At 39.9% G+C, this 15,115-nt stretch overlaps 1 protein-coding gene across 3 annotated transcripts in view; it reads right to left on the bottom strand.

Moving 5' to 3' along the window:
- The window catches only part of LOC111870974 (complexin), a 765,449-nt gene that overhangs the window by 617,886 nt on the left and 132,448 nt on the right, over positions 1 to 15,115 (bottom strand). Inside the window, exon 1 of one of the 3 annotated variants that reach the window (XM_023863666.2) lies at positions 2,783 to 2,867. The exons of 1 other annotated variant lie outside the window; for it this stretch is intronic. The gene's annotated coding sequence lies outside the window, so the exon portion shown is untranslated. Of the gene's footprint in view, positions 1 to 2,782; positions 2,868 to 15,115 lie in introns of those variants that run through there. One more of the 3 variants, XM_023863670.2, reaches the window with a different exon arrangement.

The raw sequence follows: 15,115 nt of genomic DNA, 5'->3' as shown, positions 1-15,115 counted from the left end.
AGAGAAAGTGAGGGTGGGCAGACACATCGAACTTTCCCACGATATCAGAGAAATTCAGGAATGAAAATGACGTTACATACGAGGTTGATGCATTTGTGCATGTCGTACTAAGCAAAGTATAAAAACAGTTGCTTTATGGGGAATTAGTTCGTACCACTGAATATTTGACGCAATAGACAAGGTGTCGCAGAAACCGATGTTGCTATAACCAAGTTTTACTGTATATATCCTTCTTTGTCTGTCTCCCTCATAAGCGTATATCTGTCTCCGTCCTTCGAGTCCAGTCCTATTGAAACTTTATGTTTTTCTTTTAGAATGGGAACCGAACTTTCTCGTTTGAATATAATTGTAGGAGTAGAAGGAACTATTATCAGACGTTCTAATTTTAAAATCGTTTCAAGAATTTCAAGAGAGGGTCAGCATATTCCAAACTAACATCAAATCGTGTTTTGTGATGTCAGAAATCGATACTCGTAGGCGTCTTCTTTTTGGGTACAGGTTTATTATCATTACTGTCCTCTCAAGTCTTAGGACTACTGAGACCTATTACAGGTGTTACACAACATAATCTGTCCGTCATTTAAAAGTCTTCGCAAATTATTTTTTTTGTTGATTTTAAGATTCATTTTTCTTTTGATTCCGAACAGAGTTCGTCTCTGAAAACTAAAAAAAATCGACGAAATTTGATGAGGAATTTATTTAGAAATTTCCTGATTAAATGTCATGGAAAAAAATTATTATTTCCAAATACAAAATTTTGTTAACAAAAAATTAATTTTTGAGTCTTGCAGAAATATTTAATTTGCAATATCGGGCAAAATTTCTTTACTTGAAGAAGTCAGTATAATTGTGTATTTGCTCGAATGATGATTCTGCCTCTACTGTCAATACAAATAATTGAATCTGTATCTGAGAGACAAGAAATGGGCCCTAACAGATTTCTACTACACATATATAAAAATATACATAAACCTTAAAAATTCTCAACTTACAAAAGTGGATATCATCTGCTTGAACAGCCAGATATTCCAAAATATAAACTATATTTTCGTTGCCGTTTTAGGTATGCCTATTAGTCATAAATTTTACGTTTCAATTCAGGTCTTCTTTTTTTATTAATAAACTATATTCAAATTCTAGATAATCACAACTGTAACGTTATGTGAATGCATTAGAGGTATTACAGGGGCATTACATGGACATTGCATTAATGAAATACGTGTTGCCTCAAAAGCTGAGGAATTTTGTTTACTATTATGCCGTGGTCCTTCCTCTAATGTAATTACTTTTAACGGGAACTGTTACCGAGTTTCTAGTGACCTAACCGGTATTGCTTTTTTTAATTATCGCCTCTGTTTTCTTTTTCTGTCCGCCAAATGAAACACGTAACGAAGCATGGGAGAATGCGAGGGTGCGTTTTTTACCAGATCTCTTTATATAGCTTTTACAAATCATGTTCCTTGTTTGGTCCATATCTGTCAAATGTATTTCGGCGAAGTTAAGCATGCGCAGTCCGTATTTCAGGATTGCGCAATTCAAAATTTCGCTCTACGTCATGAAATATTGCTGAAGACTATTTGTTAGCAATAAATACCCCCACATATGACCAGATAAAAGATTGTTTTCTGGTACAGAATATTTTCTATCAACTGGTTGCAGCGCTAAGACGTACGTACAAATTAATTTCTCACAATTTTAAAATTTCATTCACATTTAAGTTGGCCATCCTGTACCTTCACGTTAAGTATGGTGTAACACTGAATATTTCAACATTCTCTTGAAATTTTAACAGGCGTACAATTTACGTATATCAGCTAATTATAATGCTAATATATAAGACATAGTGAAAACAGAATATGAGAACAAAACAGAGTTGTATGGGTCTACATTTCGTAAAATCGATATCTAAACCCATCTTTCCAGTTCTAAGCTCTTTGGACTCCAAGACTTGGAGAACGGGCCGCAGTAGCGTAATTCCAACACGTTACGGCAAGAGTGATACATCTTTCTTCATAACAAATATTATTACAAAACAATGCAGAGCGAGAAGGCATGCGTAGTTATGTAACTTCTGACATGAGCATCTACTCTTCTGTTTCAAGTTCATACTTCTTCTGTAGCACTTCAGTCTAAGCCTGAGACATTCTTTCTTTTCGCATATGTACGAATCAGATTGCATCTCAATAATTCAAAGCGAAGTAACGTTCTACTAATATCAATATGACAATACTGCTGAATCTGGACAAACTACTTCTTTATTCCTTGATAACATACAGGAAATAGATTCATAAATCCTTAACTGCTCCCATCAACTCCAATCATTGAAACAAAACATACACTTCTGATAAAATGTCTTCCGCCGCCGAGGTCCGTATCATCATCCGAAATCGACACATCAGAAGGACAAGACATTCATAAGCAAATGTTTTCAGTCAGTAAACGCTTCGAAACAAACACATTTTCCACGCTTTTCTCATCAGAAGCATATAGGGTAATTTGCTGAGGACATTACGACGGAATTTATGACTGGTGTACACCGCCACGGTCACTGTCAATCACACGTGACGCCACACATCTATGACATTCACTACTACACACATAGAAGGGAATTCTGGGGGGGGGAGGGTTAAGTTTATGATACATAACCTCAATTCAACATAATGCATACAATTTTATGATGTTATTATCATTACATTCACAGGGGGCATGCAACAGTGTGAATACAGGACCACACGACTTGCTTTATTTTATTTATGCCGTTGTTATTTTGGTGTTACATTACCTAGGGCTGTGATTGGATCCTCACCAACGTGGCTCCCACTGTGTGTCGCTTAGTTCAACACTTGTACCTCAACTCGAGTAAGCAAGCGAGTCGACCCTCAGTGTAGCGTGCGCCTCCAGCGAGCTCTCGTGGCACAGCGCACGAACTACATATTGATTCTCTCCCCACCCCTTAACCTGAACGAGTACACCCGTTTTCAAGCCATACAATCTCCCCCTTTTCACCCCCACGGTGCCACACACACACACACACACATCACAGAAGACGTGCTATGTTCTAACCCACATTCATGTGCATTAAAATCTCGGTAAAACCACAGAAAAATTTTGTCGGGTTATTAAAACGTACATAACTGCAAGAGCTAGGTACTGCATGAAAATCCCTAATTCTTGATTTTACTTATCTCAGTGCCCTCAGAAGATGATGCCCTGAAAAGTTACGAGTTATTCTGTATCACCGTGTTGCATGTGTGCGCGTGTGAACGAGCAATGTACCTTCATAACAACAATCTAACCACAGGATCTGTTCTTCACATTGGTTATCTTCAAGCACCGAAGTAATTAAATTGATTTCTTATATCAACCATCTTTAATAAACTCCTTATCGAAAGTCCCAAAAGAACTGAACTACTTAATGCTGATTTCTTGCTTGGTTTATCCTTCGACCATTAACACGGAGGCGACATGTTCCTCCGAAACGTCGGTTAACTTTCAACGGAGTGGAAGAATTCATAAAACTGAAGATATACGTAACTCGGTATTGTTCTAAGCCGTATTAAACTGTAGCTCAACTTCAAACTAAGTTTTCCGAAATTTTATGTTGATGTACGTAGAACATTCCAGTACTTACAGGACGAGTTTTTACTCAATAATTTTAACTTTCTATCAGTTACGTTTCGAAGTTGTAAATGCTGCAAAACTCTTAGAAACAGCCGCCTAAGTATTTCTGTGGATACAGAGCGATTGTATCAAGGGACTTGCATCTCACATATTCGATACCTGACATTTCTTAAAGTGAGTTGGATGCAGCAGACGCGAAAGCCACGTGCCTTGCCTTCCCTCAACTGTCCTGATATTGAGAAAGGTCCGCGCAGCCCGGATATATAAAGCAATCGATGTTCCATTCAAGTCACAAAATAAACCATCTTCGGATTGGTTGTCTTCACTTTGGGCCCATTCTAGCAAATTTATCATATTCGTTTATGCAGGCTCTTTAAATTATATTAACATTTGCTGGGCATTACCTCGGAAACGACAAATACGAAAAGGGTGATCTTATTTTTCGGGGGGGAAATTTCTGGGACANGGGGGGGTTCGCTTAATTCGAAATGCCTCCAAGTTCGTCGTTCCTCAGTCGTCATACCATTCGAAGCTCTGTAGTCTATACTCGTACAGTATACTGGCCGAGTCGTACAAATATTTTTCCTTTGCTTCTATTCTTGCTGACGGCAATGTGTAATGAAACACTTTCTCTGTTACAGGCTGTTCAAGGACAAGTGTTTCCTCCGGGGAAGAGGTATAACGATGATTATAGGCAGGAACTGCTTCTTCAATTCTTATTTAACTGACCGCGATAACACACAACAGCCCCAACGTCCGTTCGACGTAAATATTACGAATTCATAAATTCTATTCAAAGACATAATTATATTGATAATGTTGATCCAAATCTTGGGAATTTATACCTTATGAAAGTAGGTTGTTTGCGGTGTTTCGGAGAAACAGGAAGCCTCCATCTTCAAGGACAAAGTGATTAATGGGAGTGAGTGTTCTTATTATGTGGTTTGGTGATCTCCCAAATCGAAGGGTATAATCTAACCTGAAAATGGAGGAAGCCAGTTCCTCCGAAACTACTCTAACGACCTACCAGGCTACACGGTGTTACATTCGAGAAGACAGTAACGTTCGTAGTGATCGTGGTGAGAACTCAGAAGCTATCAAGTAACACAAGTGCTCGTGAGTGTGCGTGAAATGTTTCCTTGGATATCAGAAGTGGGAAACATTCCGGAGATTTCGTGGAGAGATGGAAATTTCCAACGACATGAACTCGTACTTGAAATCGCGCTAATGAGGCCAACTCGTGTCGCAACTCGTCAACTTATCTGCCTCGTAATATGCTGAACTACCCTCAAGAGAGTGGGGAGACGCGCTACCTGAGTACGAATAGTGACATGCTGAGGGCTGGACTCCGAGGAATACTGATTCGATTCCCTGTAGGGGCAGGCGATTCCGTTCATCTCCACAGTGTCCAGACCGACTCAGGGGCCTACTCCGTTTTCTGTCCACTGGCCACCTTGTGCTATTTCGACGGTGAAAGTGGCCGGAGGTGTAAAACTGACCAGTCACCTCCACCCAGTGCCAAGGTGAAGAACATGTGGATTTAAACTTCCATTCCACTTATGAATTCACGACGAAGTGCTGAACTAATTAATTAAGCCCTGGGATACTTTCACGTTTTCCCGCAAGACAGCAGATAACCGCAACGCCCCGCCTGTTCGGCAACTTCTCCGGCAGATATGTGAGCCGGTACAGTATATGCTCGGGTGTGTCATATTATGAACGTGTAAATTTGCTGCAAGGTATTAAATTTATGTTAAGGGCTTAAGTTCATTAGCAGGAAAATAAATCTTGATTGAAATTATTAGTCTGAATGAGATAGGAGTAGTACAACGCATGTAGTAACAGGAGCAAAACACAACACAGAACACGATACACATGTGTGTGTAGGAAGAATTCTCACATAAAAGAGGATTGGCGTAATTCACGTGTTTAGTGCGACGTAGGATGAATCCTGAAAAGTTTTATTATTTAGAATTCATCGACATATATGACGAATACAGATTTTAGTCATTTTAGAATGAAGACATCATGGCATGCAGTACAATAGTTTAACGTGCATAAAGACACCTGAGGATGGCACATTAGTGCTGAAACATGTAGTGTGGAAGTGAAGAATAAGGTGAAAAAGTGTATACACTGTAAGACGGTTAACATAAACCATGGACGAGATAGGTGTGTAACCCTAAAAATCAATTTTCAGTTCTTATCGCTGGCTTCACAGTTTCTGCTATACCCTTTAACTGCTCCTTACCTCCTTACCACTCGTTGGTCGCCTTTATTAAGCTGCCTGTTTCGCGCTTACTAATAATTATCTCAGGTTGTTTTTATTATACAAGGAGGCGAGGTTTCTTGTTTTCGGTAGAGCTGACGGTCACTTTCTCAAGACATTTAGCGGGCCTCAGCTCCTAGAAGGCAGGAAATAAATTCAAAGCTACACACGCACATATCAAGTTCAACTGTTTATTAAAGGTTTGTGCCCTTTAACTTACTCCACTATTAATTTTTCTTGTAAATTTGCTTAATTTTTTAGTTTCGTTGCTTTGAGGCACAAGACTTTTGCTTCTAGCGTTACTGCTCCTAGCGTTACTACTTCAGCGCTTACAACTTGGTTACTAATGTTTATTAGTAAGACAATGGAATTTCAACTGACCGATACAAGATTTGATTCTGAATTCTACAAGAGCCAGTGTGTGACTTCCCTCCAAACCGTGAGCTCCTTGCATCTGTCACACCCTTAAATTCGAGTGATCGGACGTTTTTGAAATAAACATAAACTTGCAACAGCCCATGTTATATAGAGTCGAATCACTAGGTGATTAGCGAATAAGCAATTGGAAAGAATATGAATGGAATTTCATGTCCTGTTCCGGTAATCATCTGGAGAGGCTGAAAAAATCGAATACTAAGTCCGTACATGCTGTCTTACAGCCGAGATTTGAAGCCTAGATCCCAGATTTCTCGAATATGAAGCAGTAATATCCAGCGTTCGACACCGACATTTTGTTTCGCGATGTAAATAAATAAATAAATAAATGTTAAGGTCTTCTGGATGGGTATCTGAAGATGGAGGCAATACAGGCCTTCGAAACATTTGTATCTGTCTACAAAACTTAATAGAATTATATACCTGAATATAGTAACCTTGATTTTCACCGACGTGAGAAACTCAAACCCTATCAACGTTTAACACATGCCATTGAATCTCCTAGCCATATAACAGATTTAACCATCAATGAAATAGTTTAACAACCATACACTTTATTATAATTTACTTTGACAAAAGAATTTCGCTCTGGAACCATTATCAAGGGGGCGCGCGCACGTGCGCACACACACGCACGCACAATTAAGCAGCTGTTATATGTCAAACAACTTGAGCAGTAACTAAGTTTAGAATATTTATTTAAACATTTATAATAACATGGCTCATGGTTTAAAAATCTGTTATTGTTTTGTTAATATGTGACTTTAAATTTTCGTATGACATGTTTACATGGCAACTGTCCTGAAGTTACAATAATAGTATCATACAGTCTTTGTTATATTTGTATGGTGAGGATCGAATGTATTTATCTCTTAAGTAGACGGGATAAATAACGAATACTACTTCTCTACTTGATTAATGATTAGCCTTTCGAAGCACGAATTTCTACTGAATAATATTTAAGAATTCGGTTCGTACCTCACAGGAAACTTACGGCTTCTCCATTTTAAAGATTAAACCCATTATGTAAACAGACTACGAATTTGTAATTGGTTAATTTACTAATATAACTATCGCTCTTTCATTTATTCCAATGGAAGCAATTATATGAAGACTGATAACTCCCTTCGAAAATCCATTTCTAAACGTACACCTTGGAAGCATCACGTCTGGAATCCTTAACCCGTCCATCTAAGTTGGCGTAAATGCGAATCTAGCCCAATATTTTATATATTTATATCCATGATATGTGTGCAGTGTCCGTCTTTTAGCACACTCAATTTCACTTGTTGTGAAATAAAAAGTGAAATTGAGTGCACTAAAAGATGGACACTGCATACATATCATGGACGAAAATCAGTGCAACAGGACGCTAAAATACCACATTTAATATTTATATATTATTGCTTGTGGGGTGGGACTAAGTCCCTTGTACTGCGGCCACTTCTGACCTATTGTACCAGCTCCAGACGACAGGTGAGGGTGATTGTGGAGCAATTGGTGGAATGAAGATTGGCAGGGGAAACCTGCCCCAGTGCCACTTTGTCCACTACAAATCCCACTTGACCAGACCCGGGATCGAACCCGGACCGCCGCGGTGGGAAGCCAGCGACTAACCGCTTGAGCTATGACACGGCCATGTAGCCCAATAAATTTCACACTACAAGAAAGAAAGTCCCATTTACTATTATTTCCGTATTATACATACAGTATATTCACAAAAGTTTGGTACTAGTTAACGTTATTTCAACCACAAGAGCTTTATTGATCAGGTAAAGGGTAACGCCTGAGGCACACTGTTTAAGCAGGCCGTTTCACACGCACGCTTGTTGTGTTGCCTACCTAGAGAGAAAATACAATTCAGATTACAAACATGCGGAGAATTCCGTGTGTACAGTGAAGCGGTGTGAGGGATCCCAAGAGGCTGCGCTGTGACGCATATGCAGAAACCATTGCATGCGAGCAATAGAAATCCTTTCTACTCATTCAATGATCGTGGAGTAGCGAAGCTGCATAATTTGGTAGGCCTGAAAGAGTTTCTACCTTCTCCTGGCTTACGGAATGTTTTTAACAGAACACTTTAATAAGGTAATGATCATGAGAACACAATATGTAGCTCAGCATTACGCAATTTCCTCTCTCTCGCTCTCTGATGTCAAAATATTCTCTTCGGCGCTCTGGTCTCAAACTCCCTCAATCCAGGCCCATCCATTAGAGTGGGAGATCAAGTTTCACTCTCCTGAAAATCATGAAGGGCTCCTCGTTTGTAATAGCCTCCGCGCCATTCATGTTTCCAACTTGTACACTACTGTACTTCCGTTTTAATTAAAAATAAATTCGAGACTGTAGTCCATACTGTAGTCCTGTATTTTTAGACACCGTGTAGTTTCACACGTGAAGCCCTGTATTTTAAGAAACGGTGTAGTTTCACGGATGTAGCCCTGTATTTAAAGACACCGTGTAGTTTTACAGGCTAGCAAAATCGTTGGAAGAACACACTTCCTCCATCTTCAGGATATAACTATATCCGAAGACAGGGTAGTATACTTTTCCGAAACGTTCTTAACTTCAGTTAAAATCGTAAATCATGTGTTAGTCTTATCAAGATTAAAAAGTAACATTTGCTCTAAAGAATTTAACAATACCACAGTCTTCAAGAGGAATAAATAAGAAAATAATTATTAGGGGAGCGGAAAAGTGTGTGATTAGGTAAAACTTTGGGGGGAGGGGTGTTCTCACTTAGAAAAGTGCTTTTCTCTTAAGAAGTGCAAGTGTACTAGTCAAGCAAAGCGAGGCTCTCAGTATGCATGACGATTCAACGAGGTGGAAAGTTTTTGCTCATCTTGCGTCGATATAATCTCCTTTTGATGGTTCATTGTAAACTGTTCGGGGTTCACTTGATGATCAGTGGAATTCAGTATGAACATCGAACATTCAGATGACGCAAACTCCTGCATGAAGTGTTCTGTAAGCTATGTTTCAAGTTATATTTAATTGCCAATGTTTGAATATTATTTTTGCATTCAAGTAATCAAGTGTGTTCTAACACAAATCATGGTCCCCTGTATTACCCTGACTGGCGGGTAAAACAAGGTATTTTGACAATTTTACAAAATCCTTAGTTGCGTTCAAACAATTTATATAACCAGAAATTTAGTCTCACCTTCGAAACTACAACTGAATTTAATCTAAATCTGAGTTCACATTCTTACAGAAAATATCTGATGACTCAGAGCCAATAAAATTTAATGTACCCCCATAACACCCGACTCTCCCTTACCGCATGTTCAACGTCTCGTCACTTACAACGACGTTATCTAGGTTATAACAAAGCCACCGACTTCGGCAAGTAACTGGTTCCACTACGTTCTCAGAGATGTCGAGTACTCCGCACATTCTCTGACATTCACTCTTCAACTATCACAGCATTCGACCAAGAGTTAGGTTAAGTATCATTATTGTATACAATTTGGCCTTGATTAGACAACTGTGAAGTCAGATGTGCTCTGTCGCCGCACACAGACGAATTATTCAGCTTTAGATGCACGTCGAAAATTCGCAATTCGGTCCACCCCGAAATTGTGGCAATGCGGAAATAGTGTTCTATAACTTCAGTATAACGTTTGTTATAACAAAATTTCGGAGAAATTGTGACAAACAGATCTGCTGGATTGCAGCACAGTGTAGGTCTTTATACATTCACCAACGTTTCGGAGAATCATATTGCCTTTATCTTCAGGGTCGAAATGTAAGGCAAGCAAGAAAGTAGCATAGAAAGTTAAGGGGTGCGAGAAAGGTGTGTTGTATAATTGTATGGATTATAGTTCTGAGAGTGCCAAACACAGAGTATTTAACTTCGAGCGTTTCTAAATCCTTATAAATATTGTCACGTGTCCTGGTAACGCGACAAGAAATTAATGGGTTCCGGATTGGGTGAAGCTATTTATCGGGTAGCTAATGTATTCGTTACCGCGTGAATTGCGCTAAACCTTCATTTCATTTCCGTGGTAACGTCTGTTATGATTCATTATCACCCCGACAATGATGTGGAACCGCGGATACCGAGCCGTTGCCTAACAATAGACGCCCGCTATGACTCAGATATTCTAGCTTTAAGACAGCACGCCACAATATTTTTACTGATAAAACCCCCAAATTGGTTGATCTTTAAGTACGAAACCCACATAATGTATAAACATTCAATTAAGAAATGGGGCGCGATGAAACATTTGTTAAGCTGATGGGGTATCATCACATGAATCCTGGAAATCACTATATTAAATGGTCATCTTTAGAAAACAGATATGCAACATCAAAGGCGCAAATACACATAAAGGAGTAAATATCAACATCATAATAATAAATCTCGTAAGGGCATTACAGATAGTCGGAATATGGCACTAGAAACATGAGCTGACCAACTTGTTCTAGAACGTTACACTAGATCCCATCAAGGAGTAGACTGCAGTTACATATGCTACCGTCTCCGGCACCACAATGAAACCCAACCCAGAGGCAGCGAGAAACATTACAAGGAATTCACACCCCCGCGGTCCCAGTGATGTTCCTACATTACCACCAAGCCTCTCCCGAATGAATATTGTTCAATACTGCAACACTAACGCTTCGTAAACACTAGGCTCCAACTCCCGCGTCAGAATGCAGAAGGGAGAAATAGAAGCCCTAACGAGGCTTCAGTCCACCCATTACAAGTAAAGCATTTCATTTCGGAAACCACTAAATGTAATTGAGCTGTTTCCAACATTTTGCATAAGCACGCGGAAGATGTAACGAGTACGGTTCAAGAAGCGTTGAATTTTGCTTGCCCATTAGCTACATACAGTGATCTGAAAGTTCCTGAAGTTGGTCTGTCGGTTAGTTTACGGCAGCGTGTCAAGCGCAAACACTATTTAACCCCCCCCCCAAAAAGTAAAGATGATATAAATATGAACTGGATGCATTACCATTGACGCTTTGGACTCCTATACAAAAGGTGTTAGGTTCGAATCTCGATGGAAACATTGGCTAACCTGAGTGACGAATTTGGTTTTTCTCAAGTCTATATAGTACCTCGATTATGCAACGAACGCTTCCTTCAAAATCCATTCCTATTCACCACCCATCAATCATCCTATCATTCTGTGCTACTAATATCTTAAGAAAAGTAACGCAAGCAAAGGACAGCATGAATACGTGTATCTATAAGGCGCGTGAAAAAACTGGGGAGGAAGTCGTAGTGACCAATCCACATATGAAAAAGAGTGGATGGTAACTGAACAATGAAAGAAATTGTTTGCGGGCTAATCTAAGATAAAATCCCGCGACTTGATATTGGTGGGAAAGCCAGACGGAAAAAGACCACTGAGAAGATCTAGGTGTAGGTGGGTGGACAATATTAAAATGGATCTTAGAGAGATAGGTTGGGATGGTATAGATTGGATTGATCTGGCTCGAGTATAGGTACCAGTGGAAGGCTCTTGTGAACACTGCAATGAACCTTCGGGTTCCATAAAATTCTTGAGTAGCTGCAGATTTGGCTTCTCCTCAAGAAGGGCTCAGCTCCATAAGATTCCGCGACTTACCTGGTCCTGAGGAAAGCCATGAAAATCTTCGTAAAATGTCTGTGCTTAGTCAAGCACCCTGCATGGGGATATGTGAATCTGTGCAGAATGAAGAGTTCTGTATATTGTGACCTTCAGGTTTCTATACACCGGAGAAGAACACGCATCAGTTTCCTAATTGAATGGCCCACATTTGTAACGAATGAATTAATTAATATAAAAGCCTGACATACTTCCGTTAAATACACACGCCTCGTTCCATCGCGGTGAAATCTAAAAGGGCCTGTTCTTTAATACGTCAGTCCGCCTGTCCCGCGAATATCAAGTTACTGCTGGAAATTAATCACATTAACAGCAGGGACAGTTAAGTAACGGAAACTGAAAAAAAGAATCCTTCAAGGAGAGGTGAGACGGGTGTCACAAAAGAGTTACGCTCTGTTTCTTATTGGACGTGTACGTAAAAAGAACCGAAAATGATATTTCAAAAGTACTGTCGTCTGGGATGCAACGCCGTTAAGTCTGGTAGAATTTCATTTATGTCTGGAGCTGTGCTCGCTGCTTACGTCTTACTGGTTATTTAGCCAGATTACTTTTTGACCTTCAAGCTGGATGCAGTACGTTCCTCCGAAACGTCAATGAGCTATCTTGAGCTATCCGTCAGAATTAGTGAGTTTTGGGACACTTTCGACAGTCCGGTATTATAGAAAATATGTTTCGGAAACTGGGTCTGTTTCCGTCCTCAAGTGAGGGGTGAAGACACCTTCTCAGCTGGGTCCCTTAGAAAGAGCTAACCTCAACCACTGGACAACCCCTGTCAGATTCACACAGCTATTTAATCGCATGAGACCAGGCTAATTCAGCGGGAGATAACAAGAAAATATGCAATAAAAATTGTGATAAGTAAAGCACATGCGTAGGACTAGGATAGAAAAGGAAGAAGAAATTTATGTTACAAACCTAGCCAACAAAACCAAGTGCATAAGCATCAATGAAAGAAGTGAAAAAAAAATTGTGAAGACGTGTAGTATCTAACATTCTGTCATCTATGGAGTAAAACCTGAACACTGAAAGCTGAAACCTTGTGGAAACCAATGAAGAATTTGTCACGTCTCATACGGAATTTCTCTGTTGAGTTAGACACCTCTTTGCTTATGAGGGGGATCCACATAGGAGAAAAGTCCAAACTGGTTTGGCTGATTGGACTGGTTAATCATGCCAAATGTGCCGATTCCTTGTATCTTCTGTATTTGTTGTTACTTTCAGTTTCCAAACCCCTATCTTCATCCAAGCGTATTCTATGAACCTCTTCATAGACATGTTGGGCTAATTTTGATTTTTCTAGAAGACCTTGTTGGAAATTTTACTTGTGTTCACGGAGTAGCACGGCTAGAGGTCTGCCTGTTTCGCCAATGTAGCTTCTGCCACACTCACAGGGGATACTATAAATGCACTTTGCCGTCTGTTGCGGATTTCTTTCCGGCCTCTTTTCATGAGTGACCTCCTGGGAGTGTGTTTAGTTCTGAGGATCATCCTGATACAACGTCAGGAGGAATGTGGCTTTCGGTAGTGGGCACCAGAAAGAGGCGTATGAGACTAACCGAGTGGAGGCGACCTCTGCAATTGTAGAAACTGCCTTCTCCCATTGCTGTTTTGATGAGTTTTGGCGCTTCCATAAAAAGAATTGCAAGGAACAGGCCAGCTAGTTTACCCATACCCATTTATCTCTCCACACGTGATAACTGGAGAACAGCTAAACGTATTTTCATAAATGATTTATTTTAGCATCCTGTTACATTGCCAACAGTGTAACAGTATAAGAGTAACAATATACACACCTGACGATGCTCCCTGTGAGATCGAAACATGTTATGTAGTAGGACGTGAAACAGGAGCGGTTGAACCAGCAACCACACGGACAGCCGCACTGAAGAATGTGTTTGTGCACATATACCAAGTATTTTCATAAAATTTTATATAGAGTTTCTTTCAAATCTGTCGATAAATTTCAATTCTGTATAATGTCAGAAAACAGCAACGGGAACTCTACATGAAGACCTCCATGCATGTACTCACGCATCTCAATTTAACTAGCTAAATATTGTCACGTGTTTGGGGTACGCGTGACGAAAATATCGGGTTCCAGAGATTATCTCGAACACATTACTTCCATAAGTATGAATTTTCTTAAATAGTTAGACAAAAAATATCGAAAGTGGATGACTTTTTACTGGATGCGTGCATTTCCAAATAATTTAAATGCAGTATGTAAACAAAATAATTTGGCCCTGTTAATATGAGAGAATTTCATTGCCACTTGGACACCGAAAGAACACGGCAATACAACTAACCAAGGAAGCTACGGCTTCTTTCGTTTGTTTACGTTGCGAAGTCATTCCTTTGCATGCGAAAACGAGACTCTTTTAACAAACAGTAAACACAATGCACCACAAGCCTCCTTATATAACCTCGTGTCGGTATTAACAGTGACCTACTTTCCCACCAGATGACACAAGTTGCATAACCCGACAGCCTTTCACAGGTTCGTCTTCCACGCCTGCGTTGAAATCTCCCTCCGCTTTATATATCTTGACTGCGCGTACTTGTGGCACACCGTTTCCGTTTTCACTTCTAGGAAACAGGTGAGTAATTATTTTTTGCACAAATTCAATTTGAAAGGTTCACTTTCCTGTCAGGACCTGGAGCAGAATCATATGATATCTATATCATATTAAATAAATTGTTATTTGTCCTTTATTCTTCTTGTAGTAAAACCATAGTTCGTCTACAGGTTCGTAAGTCCACACTTTCCACAGGTCAAGTCTTCATTCTGCCAATACTGTCACTGCATCTCTTCCTATCTACAGCAGGGCAGATATATCTCTGTCTGTACCGCATCAGGCTATGGGCTTGACGGCCGGGGTTCAGTTCTAGGTAGGGACAACAAATTTCCTATATTCCACAGCGTCCAGCCCGACTCTACGGCCCACCCAAATTTATATACAATGGGTAATGGGGACTCTTTCCCCCGGGGGTAAATCTATCCATTCACCATCATCTAGTGCCGAAGTGAAGAATTGTGGAGCTGTATGTCCACTCCGCCATACGCCCTCATAGCGTGGTGTTTAAATAATTAAACAGAGAGACATGTTTATCTTAACTTTACCTACAAACAGTAAGCACCAGCCTTCCTCTAAATTTATCATCGCAATTCAGCAACATCCCAAGCTAC

The sequence above is a fragment of the Cryptotermes secundus genome, unplaced genomic scaffold (genome assembly GCF_002891405.2).
Source record: "Cryptotermes secundus unplaced genomic scaffold, Csec_1.0 scaffold1044, whole genome shotgun sequence".
NCBI lineage: Eukaryota > Metazoa > Arthropoda > Insecta > Blattodea > Kalotermitidae > Cryptotermes > Cryptotermes secundus.
This window is presented reverse-complemented; position numbering and strand designations above follow the sequence as displayed.